Source organism: Pelobates fuscus, chromosome 1 (genome assembly GCF_036172605.1).
Source record: "Pelobates fuscus isolate aPelFus1 chromosome 1, aPelFus1.pri, whole genome shotgun sequence".
NCBI classification, from domain to species: Eukaryota; Metazoa; Chordata; class Amphibia; order Anura; family Pelobatidae; genus Pelobates; species Pelobates fuscus.
Genome location: NC_086317.1, coordinates 167,275,352 through 167,295,394, shown reverse-complemented (window position 1 = coordinate 167,295,394; position 20,043 = coordinate 167,275,352).

Sequence of the window (20,043 nt, the reverse complement as noted above, 5' to 3'; positions counted from 1 at the left end):
AGTTTTGTAAAACTACCAGCATTTTAATTAATTAATCTGGTAACACCCACGTGGCTTTCAAGCAGACAATAGGCCCTGTTGCTTCCTGATTTAGTTAGCTCAGTGGAGCTAAACTCAAAAGGCAGAAATTACTTAGAGCACCTACCTTGCAAAGACTTCTCATTAAGCTGCATTTGGAAGTCTGTGATTGGTCAGCCACAGAAAATATAGGGTTAGAAGGGGAGGGATAGTAAAGGCAGAACTGCAACTTTTGCAAGCTAATTTTAGATATACCTCAATAATAAAATGCATAATTAAATGCATAAATGTACAAGCAAATTAGTGCATCCACCTTGAACATGCACTGCAAGTATTCACACAATAAAATTAAACCGGTATTTACCCTTTTCAAAGTATTGTAGCTATAAAGGTTCCTCACGTTGCTTATTTTATAATTAAATGCATTTAAATTTGTATTTGGAGTTTATCTACTAAACAGTGCTTTAAAATATAAAAATAAAACATTTTTATTTGGGCGGTGGAGTATCCCTTTAAAGGACCACTATAGTGTTAATAGGTCCCCCCCACCCTCAGGGTCCCCCTCCCGCCGGGCTTTAGATGGAGGAAGGGGTTAAAATCTTACCTTTCTCCAGCGCCAGGCTCCCTTGGCGCTGGGGACTCTCCTCCTCCTTCCGACATCATCAGCTGAATGCGCAAGCTCGGCAAGTGCCGCGCGCGCATTTAGTCAGTCCATAGGAAAGCATTACTCAATGCTTTCCTATGGATGCTGGCGTCTTCTCACTGTGAAAATCAGTGAGCTGAAGTGGTCTGGGTGCCTATAGTGGTCCTTTAAGCTGTAGTAGTTCTGGCGACTATAGTGTTCCTTTAATACAGGAACATTTATTATGAAGAAAAATAGTCACAATGCATAGACTTGATATTGCACACAAATAACACCAAAATAAACATGCAATAAAAAAGGAGAAACTAACAGAAAACTCTAACAGTATTTATAAAGGAAGGAACAATAACAGTATTAATAATATAATATTCCAATCAAACTACAATAGCACCGTGTGAAAATATAAACTTTCTATTTATTATTAGGCTGCTGGAGAGGTGGGGAGTCCTGTAGGAGCTATAAAAGCATCCCAAACATGGCTAAATTATATAAAAGCAATATATCTTTGAGCAAGTGATTCTGAAACCAAGTCTGATCACCTTTGGGAAGCTGGGGAAGAAGTAATTGGATTAGAAACGTGGTATGTCTTTCATATTTAATGCTTTAGAAAAGTAATTGCTTCCAAAAACATTTAACAACATTTCGCTCTGTAAACCTTAATTGAACACATATTGTACATTGCAAAGACTCTGGAGCATGTCAATATTCTCTTTGGCAGTAGCTCATTTTGGCCCTGTAATAAAAGGTAGTCATGCTTACAACCAGATCTTTGGGTAAAGTGTTGAAAATTCATAAACTAATGTCCTGCTCAAACAATGAAGTAGGATGTTTATGCTGTCCATCCAAATTTTCCAGAGGTCGCTTACCAGAAATTAGCCCATGTCTCTTCCAATATAATTAACTTTGTGAGTTTATTATGACAACCCACATTTTTAAAAAGCATTTCTAATCATTAACTAATAGAGAGGGAACAAGAAGTGGTCTATCCCTAAACATTATGACGATGGACCAGCAGGGGGATAAATAAATAAGCAACTTGATATTGCTGTCTAATTACAAAGAATCCACATCACCTTAGCAAAGTTAGCAGGGAATTAGAGTTTTTTAAAAAAAATAGAGACAGGGACCATAACCCCCATCTATGCCTAGTGTCAGGATTACATGACTTTGACATGCAGACTTGGCTTCAATAAACTAAAAAAAAAAGGGGGAAGGTCAGGATAGCAGCGAATAGCAGTCTTTAGAGTGGCTGGGCTGAACGCAGTACTCTTAAAATGTATAACTTTGCACTCATCTACAGCATTTTGAATCTCATGTGCCACTTGTCTGCCCAGTCTCCTAATGTATCCAAACAACTCTGCTTCCAGCAAACTCTAAGCAGCAAAACCTCTAGATCAATGTAGTAGTTGTGGTGCATACTGTCAAGGCACTGTGACAAATGTAAACATGGCTGTGTTTCACTTGGAATGTCTCTAGTGCACTATTGGGCAAACAGCAAATCTCCAGATGTAGAACTGCAGCTTTTATTATGCTTTGGCATCCTAAAGGCTGGCAAAGCATCATAATAACCATTGCTCCCACTTTACTTCATTTCCTTCTCTATTCATCCCATGTACTCTACTTATACCTTTCCAGCCTATCTACACCAACCCTCTCTAAAACTTCTAAATACAAACCCTCTCACAAAACCTTTCAATCCTACTCCCATCTTACTGTCTATACTTCTGCTCCTAGCAGCTGGTGATGTCTCTCCAAATCCTAGTCCCACCTCCGCTAACCCACCATGTGCCAACTCCAGGAATCACAATAATCTCATACCCATCTCATGTCACTCTTCCTTTAAATCCTCCTTCAATTCTGCCCTCTGGAATGCACGCTCTGTTTGCAGTGTTACTAAATCCACTGCTGTGCACAACCTTTTCATCTCTCGTTCCCTAGATTTACCAGCCTTAACTGAAACATGGCTCTCTCCCTCTGACACCGCTACCCCTGCCTCTCTATCCTTTGGTGGTCTTCAATTTTCCCACAACCCAAGACACTCTGAAAGCAAAGGTGGAGGTGTAGGGTTTCTGCTCTCACCTCACTGCTCCTTCAAACCTCTACCCACCCCCCTTCCCTCTCTTTCCCATCATTTGAAATTCATTCAATTCGCCTTTTCAAACCCATCTCTGCTAACATTGCCGTTATCTATCGTCCACCTGGTACCCCTCTCCTCTTCCTTGACCACTTTGCTGCTTGGCTTCCTTACTTCCTCTCCTCTAATATTCCATACCTAATTCTTGGGAACTTCAACATTCCCATTAACCTACCCTCAGGGCCGGACTGGGAAAAAAATTTGGCCCGGGCATTTTTCAATCACAACGGCCCCCTGAGAAGGGGGCAGGGCCAGAGAGGGTGTGTTTTGTCATCACTAAGGACAAGCACACCCCCTTTCAAAGTGAGCATGTTAGTTCAATGCACAGAGCCTGTCATGCCTTAACTATGGTATCCTCTTACTTCCTGGTTCCACGGAGCTTAGCCACACCTCTTTATGACACGGTCTCCCTATTTAATCCGACCGCACCAGCTGATCGAGGCTGGATTATTGAACTACGTTCCGTACTCACGAACCGGCTGCAACATCGTTGTGAAAGCCCTCTGTTACCGGACCGGACTGGAAGACTTCAAGTTCCCTTCACCTTTCCTCATCCACGACTAAAGCTGAACTCTCTCCATTCAGGATAACCGCCTCTGAGGAGATCTCGGGAACCAGTGTTCTATGTGCCGGAAGCTAAGTAAAACCTCTGTGATAAGCGTTGCATCTCAAAGCTGTTATTTCCTGTCTCCAAAGTCCTTCGATAAAACAAACCCGTTACAGCTAACTTCAACTCATACTTTATCTCAGTTAGCTGCATCTGTCTTGCTTCAGTTAAAGTCTATGGAACAGCTATTGTAACTTCTTATCACCTAATTCATTAATACTACTAAGAGACTCTTTCTGATTCAGTTTCTGCTAATTACTACCGTTTACTACTTAAAGCTACAGTGCCTATAATTGTGGACTTCAGTTATCGTTTACTACTTAAAGCTACAGTGCCTATAATTGTGGACTTCAGTTATCGTTTACTACTTAAAGCTACAGTGCCTGTAATTGTGGACTTCAGTTATCGTTTACTACTTAAAGCTACAGTGCCTATAATTGTGGACTTCAGTTATCGTTTACTACTTAAAGCTACAGTGCCTGTAATTGTGGACTTCAGTTATCGTTTACTAATTAAAGCTACAGTACCTGTAATTGGACTTAAAGTCAATACCTTTTACTTTTTATAATAAATATTCAAACTATAAGAAATCTGCAGTTGTGTTCCTTCATAACAAATGTTTAGACGTGACAGAATAATCCAGCCATTGTAATGGATCCAGCAGATTTCGATTCTACGATAACTACGCTGAATCAAAGAGTTGATACACTAGCCCAAGGTGTGCAAGACCTGCAAGTTGCTAACGAAAGAATTCTCACTTATGTCAGAGATCTACAAACTCATACTCCTCATACTATTCTGCACTCGGCTAGCGATCCTGCTGTATGTAACCCTGAAAAATTCTATGGTGATCGTTCCAAATATAAGGAGCTTTTTTTATTCCTGCAAATTATTGATTGCTTTAAAACCTAGATCTTATCCCACAGAAAGATCTAAGGTTTATTCAGTTATCTCATTTCTGAGAGGTGAACCTATGTCCTGGGCCCATTCCTTTTTGGACAATGATGACCCCATCTTAGATTCACTGGAGGAATTCCTTAAAGCCATGTCTCTTCTCTATGAAGATCCATACAAACAAAATACTGCTGAATTAACAATTAGAACCTTGCTACAAAACCATAGACCCATTGAAGATTATATTGCTGAATTTAAAAGATGGGCAGCAGAAACGCAATGGAATGACATCGCATTGCGCAACCAGTTTCGAATCGGCTTATCTGAAGCTGTTAAAGATGAACTATCCAGAATAGAACTCCCTACTACTTTGAATGCTCTGATTCATCTATCGATCAGCATTGACAGAAGGCTTAGAGAAAGAAAGACCGAAAAGGCTCTCTCAACTTCAACTGGGAAAAAATCATTTCATCCTCCAAAGCTTCCTGACAACCCATCCGAACCAATCGAACCTATGGAAATAGGGATAATAAGAAGTCCCCTCACTCCTGAAGAGAAAAATCGAAGACGTACATTAAACCTCTGCATGTATTGTGCCTCTCAAGTTCATTTAGTCTCTGATTGTCCTTCATTGAAACGGATAAAAGGCAGTAGGCAGTCTCATGCCTCTTCCATCCTAAGTGTACTTCCCTCTACAGCAAATACTCAAATGTCCCCTATCGTTCTTGTATTACAGTGGGACAATAAAAGAATTATGACTGAAGCTATCATCGATTCTGGTGCAAATGGAGTATTCATCGACTCGGCCTTTGTAACCAAGAATAAAATTCCTTGTGTTCGTAAAAGAACTTCTGTACCTGTTAAAGTGATTGACGGGTCCCTCATTTCATCGGGACCAATACTTCATGAATCCATCCCTCTAAAAGTAACCATCAATCATACTCATACTGAAAGTCTTATATTTGATGTTGTCTCATCACCATTTTTTCCTATTATATTAGGGATCAACTGGTTAAGGAACCACAACCCTCAAATCTCATGGTTTCCCTTCTCTCTTGCCTTTAATTCCGATTATTGCAAGAAAACATGCTTGCAACGTATTCCAATTCTTCAGTCTACTAAAGAACCAGCTAAAACCTCATGTTGTTCTGACACCGAACTGGAGTTTCCTCCTCCTACAGTCATTGGAATCTTATCTTCTCTTATTGACGACATTAAAGATCTCAGTGAAGATGCTCTTGAACTTCCTAAATCAATGAAATTATCCAAGAAAAACGGTCTCTACTATTTTAAAGACCGGATTTATGTACCTCCCTCTTTCAGAATTAAAGTACTTGAATTTATTCATGATTCTCCTCTGGCAGGTCATCCAGGTATGAAAAAGACCCTTGAATTGTCTAAGAGATACTATTGGTGGCCTCGTCAAGACCGAACTATTGAATCTTATGTCAAATCTTGTTCTATATGCCAAAGATCCAAACATGTCCATCATCGACCATTCGGTCAATTATTGAAATTACCGATTCCTGAACGGCCTTGGCAATCCATTTCTATGGACTTCTTGGTGGAACAACCTTCACCCTCTTATGAAATCGGTGATCTTGTCTGGTTTTCCTCAAAGAACATCTCTACAAACCGTCCATCAAAGAAGTTAAGTTCCCTTTTTCTTGGTCCTTTTCCAATAATATCGGTTATCAACCGTAATGTTGTTAAATTGAAACTTCCACCTACTTTGAAGCTACATCCTGTTTTTCATGTGTCCTTACTAAAGCCTCATCATCCTGACCCTTTCCAAAGAAATGTCACTACTTCTCCTGATCCCATATTGGTCCAGGGTGAAGAAGAATACGAAATTCAAAGTATACTGGATTCAAGGATCCATCGTGGCTCTTTACAATACCTCATCAGATGGAAAGGATATGGAATTGATGAAGATACATGGGAAGACTCCTCTGTCGTTCATGCTGACAAATTGATTTCCAAATTTCACAAGCGTTACCCTTCTAAACCAAGTCAATAGCACCCAGAGGTTGCTCATTAAGGAGGGGATACTGTCATGCCTTAACTATGGTATCCTCTTACTTCCTGGTTCCACGGAGCTTAGCCACACCTCTTTATGACACGGTCTCCCTATTTAATCCGACCGCACCAGCTGATCGAGGCTGGATTATTGAACTACGTTCCGTACTCACGAACCGGCTGCAACATCGTTGTGAAAGCCCTCTGTTACCGGACCGGACTGGAAGACTTCAAGTTCCCTTCACCTTTCCTCATCCACGACTAAAGCTGAACTCTCTCCATTCAGGATAACCGCCTCTGAGGAGATCTCGGGAACCAGTGTTCTATGTGCCGGAAGCTAAGTAAAACCTCTGTGATAAGCGTTGCATCTCAAAGCTGTTATTTCCTGTCTCCAAAGTCCTTCGATAAAACAAACCCGTTACAGCTAACTTCAACTCATACTTTATCTCAGTTAGCTGCATCTGTCTTGCTTCAGTTAAAGTCTATGGAACAGCTATTGTAACTTCTTATCACCTAATTCATTAATACTACTAAGAGACTCTTTCTGATTCAGTTTCTGCTAATTACTACCGTTTACTACTTAAAGCTACAGTGCCTATAATTGTGGACTTCAGTTATCGTTTACTACTTAAAGCTACAGTGCCTATAATTGTGGACTTCAGTTATCGTTTACTACTTAAAGCTACAGTGCCTGTAATTGTGGACTTCAGTTATCGTTTACTACTTAAAGCTACAGTGCCTATAATTGTGGACTTCAGTTATCGTTTACTACTTAAAGCTACAGTGCCTGTAATTGTGGACTTCAGTTATCGTTTACTAATTAAAGCTACAGTACCTGTAATTGGACTTAAAGTCAATACCTTTTACTTTTTATAATAAATATTCAAACTATAAGAAATCTGCAGTTGTGTTCCTTCATAACAAATGTTTAGACGTGACAGAGCCCTGCTGAAGAGCTCTAGCATGAGAAAAAGGCCCTGTATTTGGTCTGCGCAGCGCAAGCAAATTTAATAACATGCTTGCGCTGTGTTTGCTTTTCACTTGTCTCTGGTGTCTCAATAAGTGGGATACCAGAGGACAAAAGGGCCAGGAAAGCGTATCATGCTAGGGGCTGTAGAGAGTGTGTGTATAGGGGGCATAGTGTGTATTGGGGATGTAGCGAGTGTGTGCATGCCGGCTGTAGTGTGTGTAAGGGTTGTAGAGAGTGTGTGTTTAGAGAATGTAGCATGTATTTGTTAACAAGGAATGTAGTGTGTGCATAGGGGATCCAGAGCTTGTATGTCAGGAATGTAGTGTGTGTAGGTGGTGCAGTGTGTGTGTAGGAGATCTAGTGTGTAAAGGACCCAGAGTGTGTATAGGAGATTGTGTGTGTGTGTGTGTAGAGGATTTAGAGTGTATATAGGGATGTGTGTATGTGTGTGTAGATTAGATGATCCAGAGTTGGGTAAGGGATATAGTGTGTGTGTGTATATATATATATATATATATATATATCAAATGATAAAGTGGAGCACTCAAAAGGACTTAACAATAGTGGGTTTATTGGTACGAAAAAGCTTTACAATAGCATGTAAATCATCTGATTCGACGTTTCGACCCCTCGGGGTCTTTTTCAAGACCCCGAGGGGTCGAAACGTCGAATCAGATGATTTACATGCTGTTGTAAAGCTTTTTCGTACCAATAAATCCACTATTGTTAAGTCCTTTTGAGTGCTCCACTTTATCGTTTGCTATATATTGAGGACGTCGGATGCACCAAAGGCAGGATATATTTGAACACCATTCAGGGGTGAGTGCCTAAATTATTATTTTGTTTTTATATATATATATATATATACACACACACTATATACATCCAAATAGGTGTGCTGTGTGCAGCATGTGTGTGTAAGGGTCACAGTGTGTTGGGTGTGTTGTGTGCAGCATGTGTGTGTGAGGGGTGCATCGTGTTGGTGCTGTGTTTGTGAGTGTGCTGTCTGTTTGAGCGTGCTGTGTCTTTGAGCATGCTGTGTGTGCGTGAGGGTGCTGTGTGGGTAAGTGTGCTGTGTGGGTAAGTGTGCTGTTAGTGTGAGTGTGCTGTTAGTGTGAGTGTGCTGTGTTTGTCTGAGGGTGATGTGTGTGTCTGAGGGTGCTGTGTGTGAGGGTGCAGTGTGTGTCTGAGGGTGCTGTTAGTGTGCTGTGTATGTGTCTAACGGTGCTGTGTGTCTAATGTTCTGTGTGTCTAATGGTGCTGTGTGTCTGAGGGTTGCTGTGTGGGTGAGTGTGCTGTGTGTGTGTGTCTGAGGGTGCTGTGTGTGTGTGAATATGTCTGGAGGGATTGTGTGTGTGTGTGGCGGGGGGCAAGGTGTAAAAGTATGATTCTTTTTTTTTAATTTTTTTGTTATAATTAAAAAAAATGTGGGATAAAATTCGATTTTTAAAAATAGGGGATAAATAAAAAAAATATTAAAAATAATAAACTTCATATTCCCCCCTCCCTTCTTACTTTTAGCTTGGGAGGGGGGGAGCCGTGCGTCCATGGAGGAGTGCCTGGTGGTGCTTTCCCATGCTACAATCCCTGGTGGTCCTAGTGGTGAGTGAACTCTACCCTGCAGTTCCTGGGGTAGAGTTCACTCTCGCGAGATCTGAGCGTTGCCGCGGTTACCGCGGCAACGCTCAGACCTCGCGAGAGGACCCGCGTGATCTCCCCACCGGCCCCCCATGGAGGCACTATGCAGGGCCGGCACACTGATAGCGCTGGCCCTGCAGGGGCTGGCAGGGGAGATTCTGTGATCTCCCCTGCCGGCCTCGGCCCCACGGCCATCGCGGCCCACCGGGCATATGCCCGGTATGCCCGATGGCCAGTCCGGGCCTGCCTACCCTTGTCCTCAGTAGCCTCAAAACTACTTTCAATTACCTCCTCCCTTGGGCTTTCGCAGTGAGCTAACTCCCCCACCCATGCAGCTGGCAAAACCCTTGATCTTATGTTCTCTCATGAATGTACAATCTCTAACCTCAGCAACACTCCATTTCCTCTCTGAGATCACAACCTCTTATCATTTGCTCTTAATGGCCCCTACCCCATCATCCTCAACCTAACCCCCCTCAACTAAGAAGAAATCTGAATTATATTGACCTCCAGCAGCTATCAGCTAATATTGATTCCCAACTTCTATCCATCCCTACTTTCTCCTGTCCCTCACTGGCTATTTCCTCATATAACACTACCCTCATCTCTGCCCTGGACGCTGCAGCCCCGCTCCAAACATGCACCTTGAGGAGAACACGCAGCCAACCGTGGCACACTAAATCAACACACTACCTGCAGAGATGTTCCCGTTCTGCTGAACGCTGCTGGAGGAAATCACGCACCCAGTCAGACTTCCTCCACTACAAATTCATGTTGCGTTCATACAGCACAGCCCTTGCCCTTGCCAAACAGTCATACTTTTTCTCCCTCATCAGCTCATGCTCCCGCAATCCCAGGCGTCTTTTTTAATACCTTTAACTCCCTTCTTTGCCCTGCTGTTGCCATCCCGCAAACTAACCTTACAGCCGATAGCTTTATATGCTAATTTATCGACAAGATTGAACTGCTAAGGAAAGAATTCTCACCACCTCGCCCCTCTATTTCTCAACCACACCTGGATCATGCCTTTCCTACCCTTCAGACTTTCTCTCAGGCTACTGAACAAGAAGTGGCTGTGCTTTCCTCTCGCCCCACCACTTGCCCGCTTGATCCTGTCCCATCTCACTTTATCAGATCTCTCTCTTCTTGTCTTGTGCCTTACTTAACACACAACTTCAACTGCTCTCTCTATTCTGGTGTTGTCCCTGCTACCCTTAAACATGCTACTGTAGTACCCATCTTAAAATAAACATCTCTTGACCCGTCCTCCCCTTCTAACTATCGTCCCATATCCCTGCTCCCTTTTCCCTCAAACCTTCTGGAAAGATTTGTCTTTACCTGTCTGACTTGCTTCCTCAATTCCAACTCTCTCCTTGACCCTCTTCATTTTGTCTTCCGCCACCTCCACTCTACTGAGACTGCTCTTATTAAAAACACTAAGGACCTAATCACTACTAAATCCAAAGGGCACTACTCCATACTAATTATTCTTGACCTCTCTGCTGCCTTTGACACTGTTGACCATGTTCTGCTTCTCCAAACTCTTCAATCACTCGGTCTCTGTGACGGTCTCTTGGTTTTCCTCCTATCTCTCCCAACGCTCATTCAGTTTCTCCTTTTCTAATGATACCTCCTCCCTTCCTACTGTCTCTGTTGGAGTCCCCAAGTACTCTGTACTCTGTCCCCTTCTATTTTATCTTTATACTGCCTCTCTTGGCAAACGTATTACCTCATTTGGATTCCAATACCACCTGTACACTGATGACACTCAGATATACCTCTCCTCCCTGGACCTCTCCCCTGCCGTCCTGCACCGTGTCACTGCTTGCCTTTCTTTCATCTCTGACTGCATGTCCTCCTGCTTTTTAAAATTCAATCTCTCTTAAACTGAACTCCTTGTCTTTCCTCCTCCTAATACTGATCCTCCTCCTTCACTCTCCCTTCAAGTTAGTGGTACCCACATCAGTCCATCCTTGCAAGGGCGCTGTCTTGGCATTTGAGCCTCACATCCAGTCTGTTACCAAATCCTGTAGATTCCACCTTAAAAACATAGCCTGCATCCGCCCCTTTCTTACGCAAGATGCTACTAAGGAGCTTGTCCATGCTCTAGTAATCTCTTGCATGGATTATTGTAACTCTCTCCTATTGTCATATTGCCCTGCTACAGTCTGTAATAAATGCTGCAGCTAGACTGATTTTCCTCTCCTGTCGCTCCTCTCATACCTCTCCCCTCTGTTAGTCCTTACATTGGCTTCCTGTATCCTATAGGAGTCAATTCAAGGTACTAATCCACACCTATACTCCTCCCCAATTCTAGCCCCTCTTATATCTCTTCACTGACCCGCACGTATGCCCCTTCTCGGTCTCTGCACTCCGCCCATGACCTTCTCCTGTCTGCTGCTCGCACCCGTACAGCCAACTTACGCTTGCAGGACTTCTCAAGGGTGGCACCTTTCGTTTGGAATAGCCTGCTTATGACAATCAAGCTCTCCACTAGTCTTCAATCATTTAAAAAGTGCCTCAAAACCCATCTCTTTAGGAAAGCTTATGGTCTCCCAGAGTAACCTCTATGTCACATACCCGTCCCTTGCTCTCACCTAAAGAGCAGCACTCTGTTCGCTCCTCCAGCTCTGCTTCACCCCACCTCTTTTGATTGCTACCTCCTGTCCTGTTGTGTTTTACGCCCCACCTCCTATAGACTGTAAGCTTGTTTGAGCAGGACCCTCTTCAACCTATTGTTGCTGTAAGTTTTTGTAATTGTTTCGTTTATTGTTAAATCTCCCCTTTGATAATATTGTAAAGCGCTACGGAATATGCTAGCGCTATATAAATACCAGTAATAATAATAATAATAATGTAAAAAAATATAACAGGGCGCAAAGTACCAATATTTGAGTGGCTGCAGTTCACCAGTTAGTGTTCTTTACTCTATTCACCATTTGTATGGTCATTTCTTTTGGTTTAACCCCTTAAGGACACATGACATGTGTGACATGTCATGATTCCCTTTTATTTCAGAAGTTTGGTTCTTAAGGGGTTAAAGCATCTTGTCAATAGTAGTTATTATTATTTATAAAGTACCAACAAATTCCTCAGTGCTGTACAATACGTGGACAAACAGACAAGTCGTTGCAACCAGACAAGATGGACAAGTGCTGAGGACCTTGTTCAAACAAGCTAACATTCTAGGTGAGTGGGGTAAAATGGCACAAAAAGTAAGAGTAAAATGTATTTCATGAAACAGAGAAGTAGAAGAGTTTACACTTAGTTTTTTTTTAAAGGTGACACAGTTGGAGGTGGGAAAGAAGGAAACTTTGGCAAGAGATATGCAAATGACGCAACAAATTTGCAGAAAAATTGTTATTAGGTGACGCAAGACAAGGTGCTGCAGCAGCAACTAAAGCAAGTTCATGTAAGCAAAGCCCCGGTGGCTGACAGTATTCTCCCATGAGTACATAAGGAGCTAAGTGTGGAGATAAGTGAATAAGTTTTTAATCTTTCAAGATTATTTTCTTTCAGGTAGAGGACTTGAGGAAGGCAGCTGTGGTTCCTATATTCAAAAAGAGTTCAGAATCTTTGTCTGGAAATTATAGACCTATGCGCTTTACTTCTGTGACTGGGAAAGTATTCGAAGGGTTATTAAGCGATAATTCATTGGGAAGAATATTGTTATTAGCAAAAATCAGCAAAGTTTTATGAAACATAGGTCATGTTAAACCAGCTTACTTACATTATACAAAGAAATAAGTAGACGTTTATAACTGTCTTTTGCTGTGGTTGTGATCTACTTGGGTTTTGCAAAGGCCTTTGATACGGTCCCACAAAATAGGTTAGTGTTCAAACTAAAAGAAATTGGTCCAAATGAAAATTCTTGTTTTTAATAATCTGTTTTTACAACTTGTTATATATTTATAATTCTGCCAATTTCACTATATAAAAGATGAACTCTAATAAAATGGCGTCATACTGCTTTACCAGTTAATGTACTCGTGTGTAGCAAGCTCTATCTAAAAGACTCCAATAAAATGGCACCGATGTGCCTTTACAGTGTTTCAAAGATATAGCAAAAACTATACAACTAAATCTAACCTAAGGGAGAAAAAGAAAAAATGAATACAGTTTTATCCTTTCTCTTCTATATGATAAATTAACAGTTGTGACAATGCAAACTACACGAAAATTGGTTTCCTTTATTTGGTCCCCCATTTTCTAGGGGACCAACCATTCAGATCCATAATCTTAATTTCAAAGGAAAAATAATGAACTTGTCAAAAGTAATGTTTAGTCAACTTTTCTGGATGATAAAAAAAAGTTTTGTTAGCTCTCCTGAGCTTTGCCCTATATATTAGGGTCAGGTCATTGGCCGACAACGTAAGCCAATCACTCTCAGCCAATGTGCTAAGCCCTGCAATAAAAAATAAGAAGTATAGAAAAAGAAACTGATAGCAGATAATTCCTTTCTATGGTAATAGGTAGGCATCCTTGTGGCAATCCCACATAAGGAAAGCAAATCATGAAGATATCTGCTAAATAGCTTGTAGCAGCGCTCCCAGGGCCGCCATCAGGGGGTGACAACCATAAAGGTTGTCACGGGCCCGGCAGCCCTGGGGGGCCTGGCCGCCCAGGCCCCACGTTTGGGGCCCATCGGGTGGCCCTCACACTTAGGGCTACCCGATGGGCCCCCTCCTTCAGGGGCCCGGTCAGCGCTATGGCGCGACCGGGCCCCTTTAAAAAAAAAAAGCAGCCGCAAGTGCTGCTGGGAGGAAGTGGTCACTTCCTCCCAGCTCACTCCGTGCGGGAGAAGCGTGCGTCTGTGAAGAGGGAACCACGCCGACTCCCATCATCCCCAGCCACCCTCCTGCAAAAGGTAAGAGACAGGAGGGTGGCTGGAAAATGAACTCTGTATGTCTGTCTGTCTGTATGCATGTATGTCTATGTATGTCTGTCTGTCTGTATGTGTATGTCTGTATGCCTATTTGGATGCATGCATGTCTGTCTGTCTGTCTGTGTGTGTGTATCTCTATGTCTGTCTGTTTGTCTGTATGCATGTATGTGTGTCTGTCTGTGTATGTATGTATGTCTGTGTGTCTCTATGCATGTATGTGTATGTATGTCTGTCTGTGTATGTATGTATGTATGTCTGTATGTCTATGTATGTCTGTCTGTATGCATGCATGCATGTATGTCTGTCCGTATGTCTATGTAGGTATGTCTGTCTGTCTGTATGTATATGTATGTATGCATGTATGTCTATGTATGTATGTCTGTCTGTCTGTCTGGATGCATGCATGTCTGTGTGTATGTCTGTATGTATGTATGTATGTGTGTATGTATGTCTGTATGCATGTATGTCTGTGTGTATGTCTATGTCTGTCTGACTGCATGCATGTATGTCTATGTATGTATGTCTGTCTGTGTATGTCTGTATGCATACATGTATGTCTGTATGCATGTATGTCTGTCTGTCATTATATATGTATGTATGTCTGCATATCATTATGAACATAGGTCTGTGTGTATGGATGTCTGTATGCATGTATGTCTGTCAGTATGTCTGTATATATGCATGTATGTCAGTCTGTATGTATGTATGTATGTATGTATGTATGCCATTATGAATGTATGTGTGTATGGATGTCAGTGTCTGTATGTCTGTATGTATTAATGTGTGTGTGTGTGTATGTATCTATGTCGGTGTCTGTATGTATGTATGTGTCTTTATATCCTCATGCATGTGTGTCTGTATGTATGTTAGTATGTGTCTGTCTGTCACTATGTATGCCTGTGTGTATGTCTCAGTATGTGTGTGTCAGTATGTATGCCTGTATGCGTGTATGTCTGTTTCAGTATGTGTGTCTGTTAGTATATATCTGTGTCCTTTTGTATCAGTGTGTGTGTTTGTGTCTGTGTGTGTATTTCTGTGGGCGTATTTGGAGGCTGCCCCAGGGGGCCCAGACCTTGAGCTGAGTTAGAGGCCCCAAAATTTCTGGTAGCAGCCCTGAGAGCTCCTATGTCCCGACTGGATATCTCAACTAAATTCCCCTCACAGCTGGAAGAAACGCTGTTCAGTGAATATAGCTCTTTCTCCCAGTAATCAGATGATACATGCTTTGGGGAGTATAACTGGTTTTATTGTCAAAAGCATGGCCATTTATACATGGATCCCCAACATGGGGTCTCTATTCAACACACAATGATCCCGTCCTAGTGCCTCTATGTCTAAGTTGTCCCTTGCTAAACTAATTAACTCCTGGATACAGAGGGCACAACACAAAATACCCCCAAAAACATAGTAAAACCGACAGGAACCCTAACACATGATATATTCCAACGATGGCAAAACATTGCTCGGAACCATGAAGAATTGACAAATTGCCATTGCGGTAAGGATTTGACCGGCCGCTGACAGAGTCCATGCTGAAAAGACTTCCATAGCAAATATGGTTTTGGCTGGCCAAATATCGGGAGCTCCTGCAGGCTGAAATAGGGCCGCTCCCCTGGCTCTCAGGAAGTTCCTCTTAGTCTCTTGCACCTCCCCTCCACCTCCCCAATCAATCAATCGAGAGACAAAAAAAAAAAGCTAAACCTGCAAAGTGACAGAGCCACTTTAAACCACTACTGAAAATCACAAATGACCTAGCAATAAAGGAATAACTGGATTTATTGATGTATTATTATTATTATTATTATTGCCATTTATATAGCGCCAACAGATTCCGTAGCGCTTTACAATATTTTGAGAGGGGGGATGTAACAATAAATAAGACAATTACAAGAAAACTTACAGGAATAATAGGTTGAAGAGGACCCTGCTCAAATGAGCTTACCGTCTACAGGAGGTGGGGTATTAGAAACATTAGGATAGGAAATATCAAGTAGGAGTGAAGCAGAGCTGGATCAATATGATCAATATACACGAACATTGCACTGGGATTCCCCCATTGGCAAATATGAGTGAATATAAGTATAGGTCTTGCATAAAGGAGTACTGCAATATTAACCTTAAAAGTTACCACAGGCCTGCATAACCCCACCCCCGCCACAGCTGCCTAGAAATTTACAAAGAGCTGTAAGAGTTTCCTTGAGCTCCACCAAAACCACTCAGAGTAAGGTGTAGTAGCCAGTTTCTATAAAGTAAGCAACTATTATCCGACATACATACATGAATACACATGAAGCACACGTTAGAGAACCTTACTATTTGATTAATAAGTTCGGTATATTATGGACAATTTGGCATGGGTGCTATCACTAAATAAACTGTTAATATGCCTGGCTCAAACTAGTTCCAGCTCGGTCTTACTATCTGTTTCTTGAAGCACCACTTCTTGGCCTTCTTCTGTTTCTTGTTAAACTACCACTCTTAGCAATCTTACATGCCCATTACCCAACCTTCCACCAAGCTCACTGCCATGGAGTTTGACTCTTATCTCCATATCCAGTCTGTCTCTAAATCGTGTCATTTTGTTCATTTGAAAACATCGCTTTTCATTTGTTCATGCAATTACCATGCCTTAATTCAATATTTGTAAGTCTCTCCTTATTTACAATAGTGCCCCACTATAAACTGCAATGAGTGCTGCCACCTTGAGACTACTCCTCTCACACCTGATCCCAATTCTTACATGGTTTTCCACTGTTTTCTATCCCACTTCTTCCTAGATGGCAAGTTCATTTGAGCAGGGCTGCCTTCACTCAGAATGGAACTTGAAAAGAGAACATAGAGTAGATGTCTGAGCCTTGGCATAGAGAAACAACAAAGTAGTACGTGGGAGGGTCTAAGCAAGCACTGCATTCTCCCAAATCCCAAATCATACAAAGAATAGGACAACCATAGGCGTGCGCACGGGGTGTGCCGGGTGTGCCTGGGCACACCCAAATCCCCGCAGCACGCCTATGTATTGAGACCGGCAGGGGAGATCTCAGGATTTCCCTGCCGGCTCATGCAGAGCCGGCACTATCCCAGCGCCGGCTCTGCTCTCATCCTCCTCTCACCGGCTCTCAGGCAGTGAGGGAGGCAGGAGAGGACCGGCAGAACTCTTGCCAGCAGCTCCGCCGGGTTCCTCTCGCGAGATCTGAGCATTGCCGCGGCAACGCTCAGATCTTGCGTGAGTGAACTCTAGCCCTGCGGGGCTAGAGTTCACTCTCCACTGGACCACCAGGGATGGATGGCAGCCGCAGGATCCCCCCTCCCAGGCATAAGGTAAGAAGGGAGGGGGGATAACTGATCTGCCCCCACCTCCACTGGACCACCAGGGAAAGCAGCAAGGAAAGATCCCCCCTCCCTACATAAAGTAAGAAGGGAGGGGGGATATTAAGTAATGTACCCCCACCTCCACCCCCCACAATCACCCACACACACACATACACAGCACCAACACACATACAGCACCCACACACACATACAGCACCCATAGACATACACAGCACACACACACACACAGCACCCACAGACATACACAGCACCCACAGACATACACAGCACCCACAGACATACACAGCACCCACAGACATACACAACACCCACAGACATACACAGCACCCACACACATACAGCACCCACACACATACAGCACCCACACACATACACATCACCTATACACATAGACCGCACCAAAACACATACAGCACCCACACACATACACAGCACCTACACACATACAGCACCTACACACATACACACATACAGCACCCACACACATACAGCACCCACAGACATACACATCACCCACACACATACACAGCACCAACACACATACACAGCACCAACACACAGAGCACCCTCACAAACACACAGCACTCTCACACTCATTACACAAACAGCACCCTCACAAACACAAACAGGACCCTAACAAACACACACACAGCACACTACCAGTACCCTCATACACAAACAGCACCCTCACACACCGTACATTTACAGCACCCTCACAAGTGCAAACACACACAAACAGCACCCTGACACACAGTACATTCACAGCACCCTCACAAGCACGCACACACAAACACCCTCACCCACATAGTACACTACCAGCACCCTCACACACACATCACACTAACAGCACCCTCACACAGCACACACACAGCTTTGTGTGTGTGTGTGTATATATATGTATATATATATATATCTATATATACGCCGCGTGTGCTTGTGCTTTAGGGTGCACGCCCTGTACCCATCAGACACCACACCTTAAGCCAACAAGAACTTTTCATAAAATTAGAAAAAGCATTAACATCTGAAATTAAACTAAAATGGGAAATAGCCACCATGAAAAAATACATAGAAGAGCAAATCACTCCCCGAGGCTTAAGATTGCTCAAACTCCCTGCCTTAGATCAAGATGACTTAGAATTTATGGACGAGTGGTACAGTAAACTTGAACTATGCACATTCGGACTCATGGAGACTCTAGTCACTAAAAAAAGTAAAAAATTGTCACTACTAGACATAGAAATTAATTACCTAAAAGAGAAATTAATGCCATTTATGGATACACGTGTATACAGACAAAACTCTATCCTTATTCAAAGCAAAATAGAAAAAATAGAAATGGACACCAAACACCTCAAAATCAAGAAATATATTAGAGACAAACACGACTACGCAAACAAACAAGTGAGGACATATCACTTAAACAAAAAATACATTTCTGACAACCCTCCTCCCAATGAATACTCCTCTGAACCATACAAATATGACAGATCTCATCACCAACAAATTGCACCCAAACCCTCATACCGACCACCACAACACCACTACCAAGGACACAGACCCCCCTACCGGTCTCCTTTCAAACCACACACTTATAGAACTAACCACCACCACCACCAACCTACCTCCAAGCCATCCTACTCTCACCCTCCCCAACACTTACCAGCACCCAGGCCCGGACTGGCCATCGGGCACACCGGGCAAATGCCCGGTGGGCCGCGATGGCCGTGGGGCCGAGGCCGGCAGGGGAGATCACAGGATCTCCCCTGCCAGCCCCAGCAGGGCCAGCGCCGGCCCTGCTCTGAGCCTCCATGGGCCGGTGGGGAGATCAAAGATCTCCCTCACCGGCCCAGAGACACTGTAACACTGCTATGCCGGCCTGGGGAGTGTGGGAGGGAGGAGAGAACCGGCGGAGCTCTAGCCAGCAGCTCCGCCGGATCCTCTCGCGAGGTCTGAGCGTGAGTTCACTCTCACCACTGGACCACCAGGGAAGGCAGCATGGTCCCCCTCACACGCGGAACGGCTCCCCACTCCCAGGCAGACCGCGCCAGGCTAAGGTAAGGAGGGAGGGGGATATAATTTTTTTTTTTTTACTTATTAATAACAAACATATTTAAATTTAAATTAAAAAAAATCCCTAAGCCAGGGGGTCCCTCAATCCTTCCTTAAACTGACCCTTTAGCATACTTGAGGCAGCAGTTTCCTTATGTTTCCCCATGCTTTCTTTTATGCTCTTGTGTTTGCTTATGTCTGCTCTCTGCATAACAACAGTATTCCAGTCAGTACCAGTGGTATTATCTCTCCTGTTTCATATAACTACCTAACTATTGTTCTATCTGAAAAAATATGCATCCAGATAACATGTCTAGCTTGTATATCAGCTTTTCTATATACACTGTTATGTCTGCCTTTACTCATGACAAAAAAAAAGAGGCTGTTTGTTCACAGAGCCTATCTTACGTTACTGCATTTAATGTTAACGTGCTGATTGCTCCTACTGCTATTTTCTGTTGTTCATAACGTCTCAAATAAAATAAAGAATTTAAAAAAAAATCACACTAACAGCCCCCTCACACACACACACACACATCACCCCCAGACACACACATCACCCCCAGACACACACATCACCCCCAGACACACACAGCACCCAGACACACACATCACCCCCAGACACACACATCACCCAGACACACATCACCCTCAGACACACACAGCGCCCTCAGACACACACAGCGCCCTCAGACACACACAGCGCCCTCAGACACACACAGCGCCCTCAGACACACACAGCGCCCAGACACACATCACCCCCAGACACACACATCACCCAGACACACACATCACCCTCAGACACACACATCACCCTCAGACACACACATCACCCTCAGACACACACATCGCC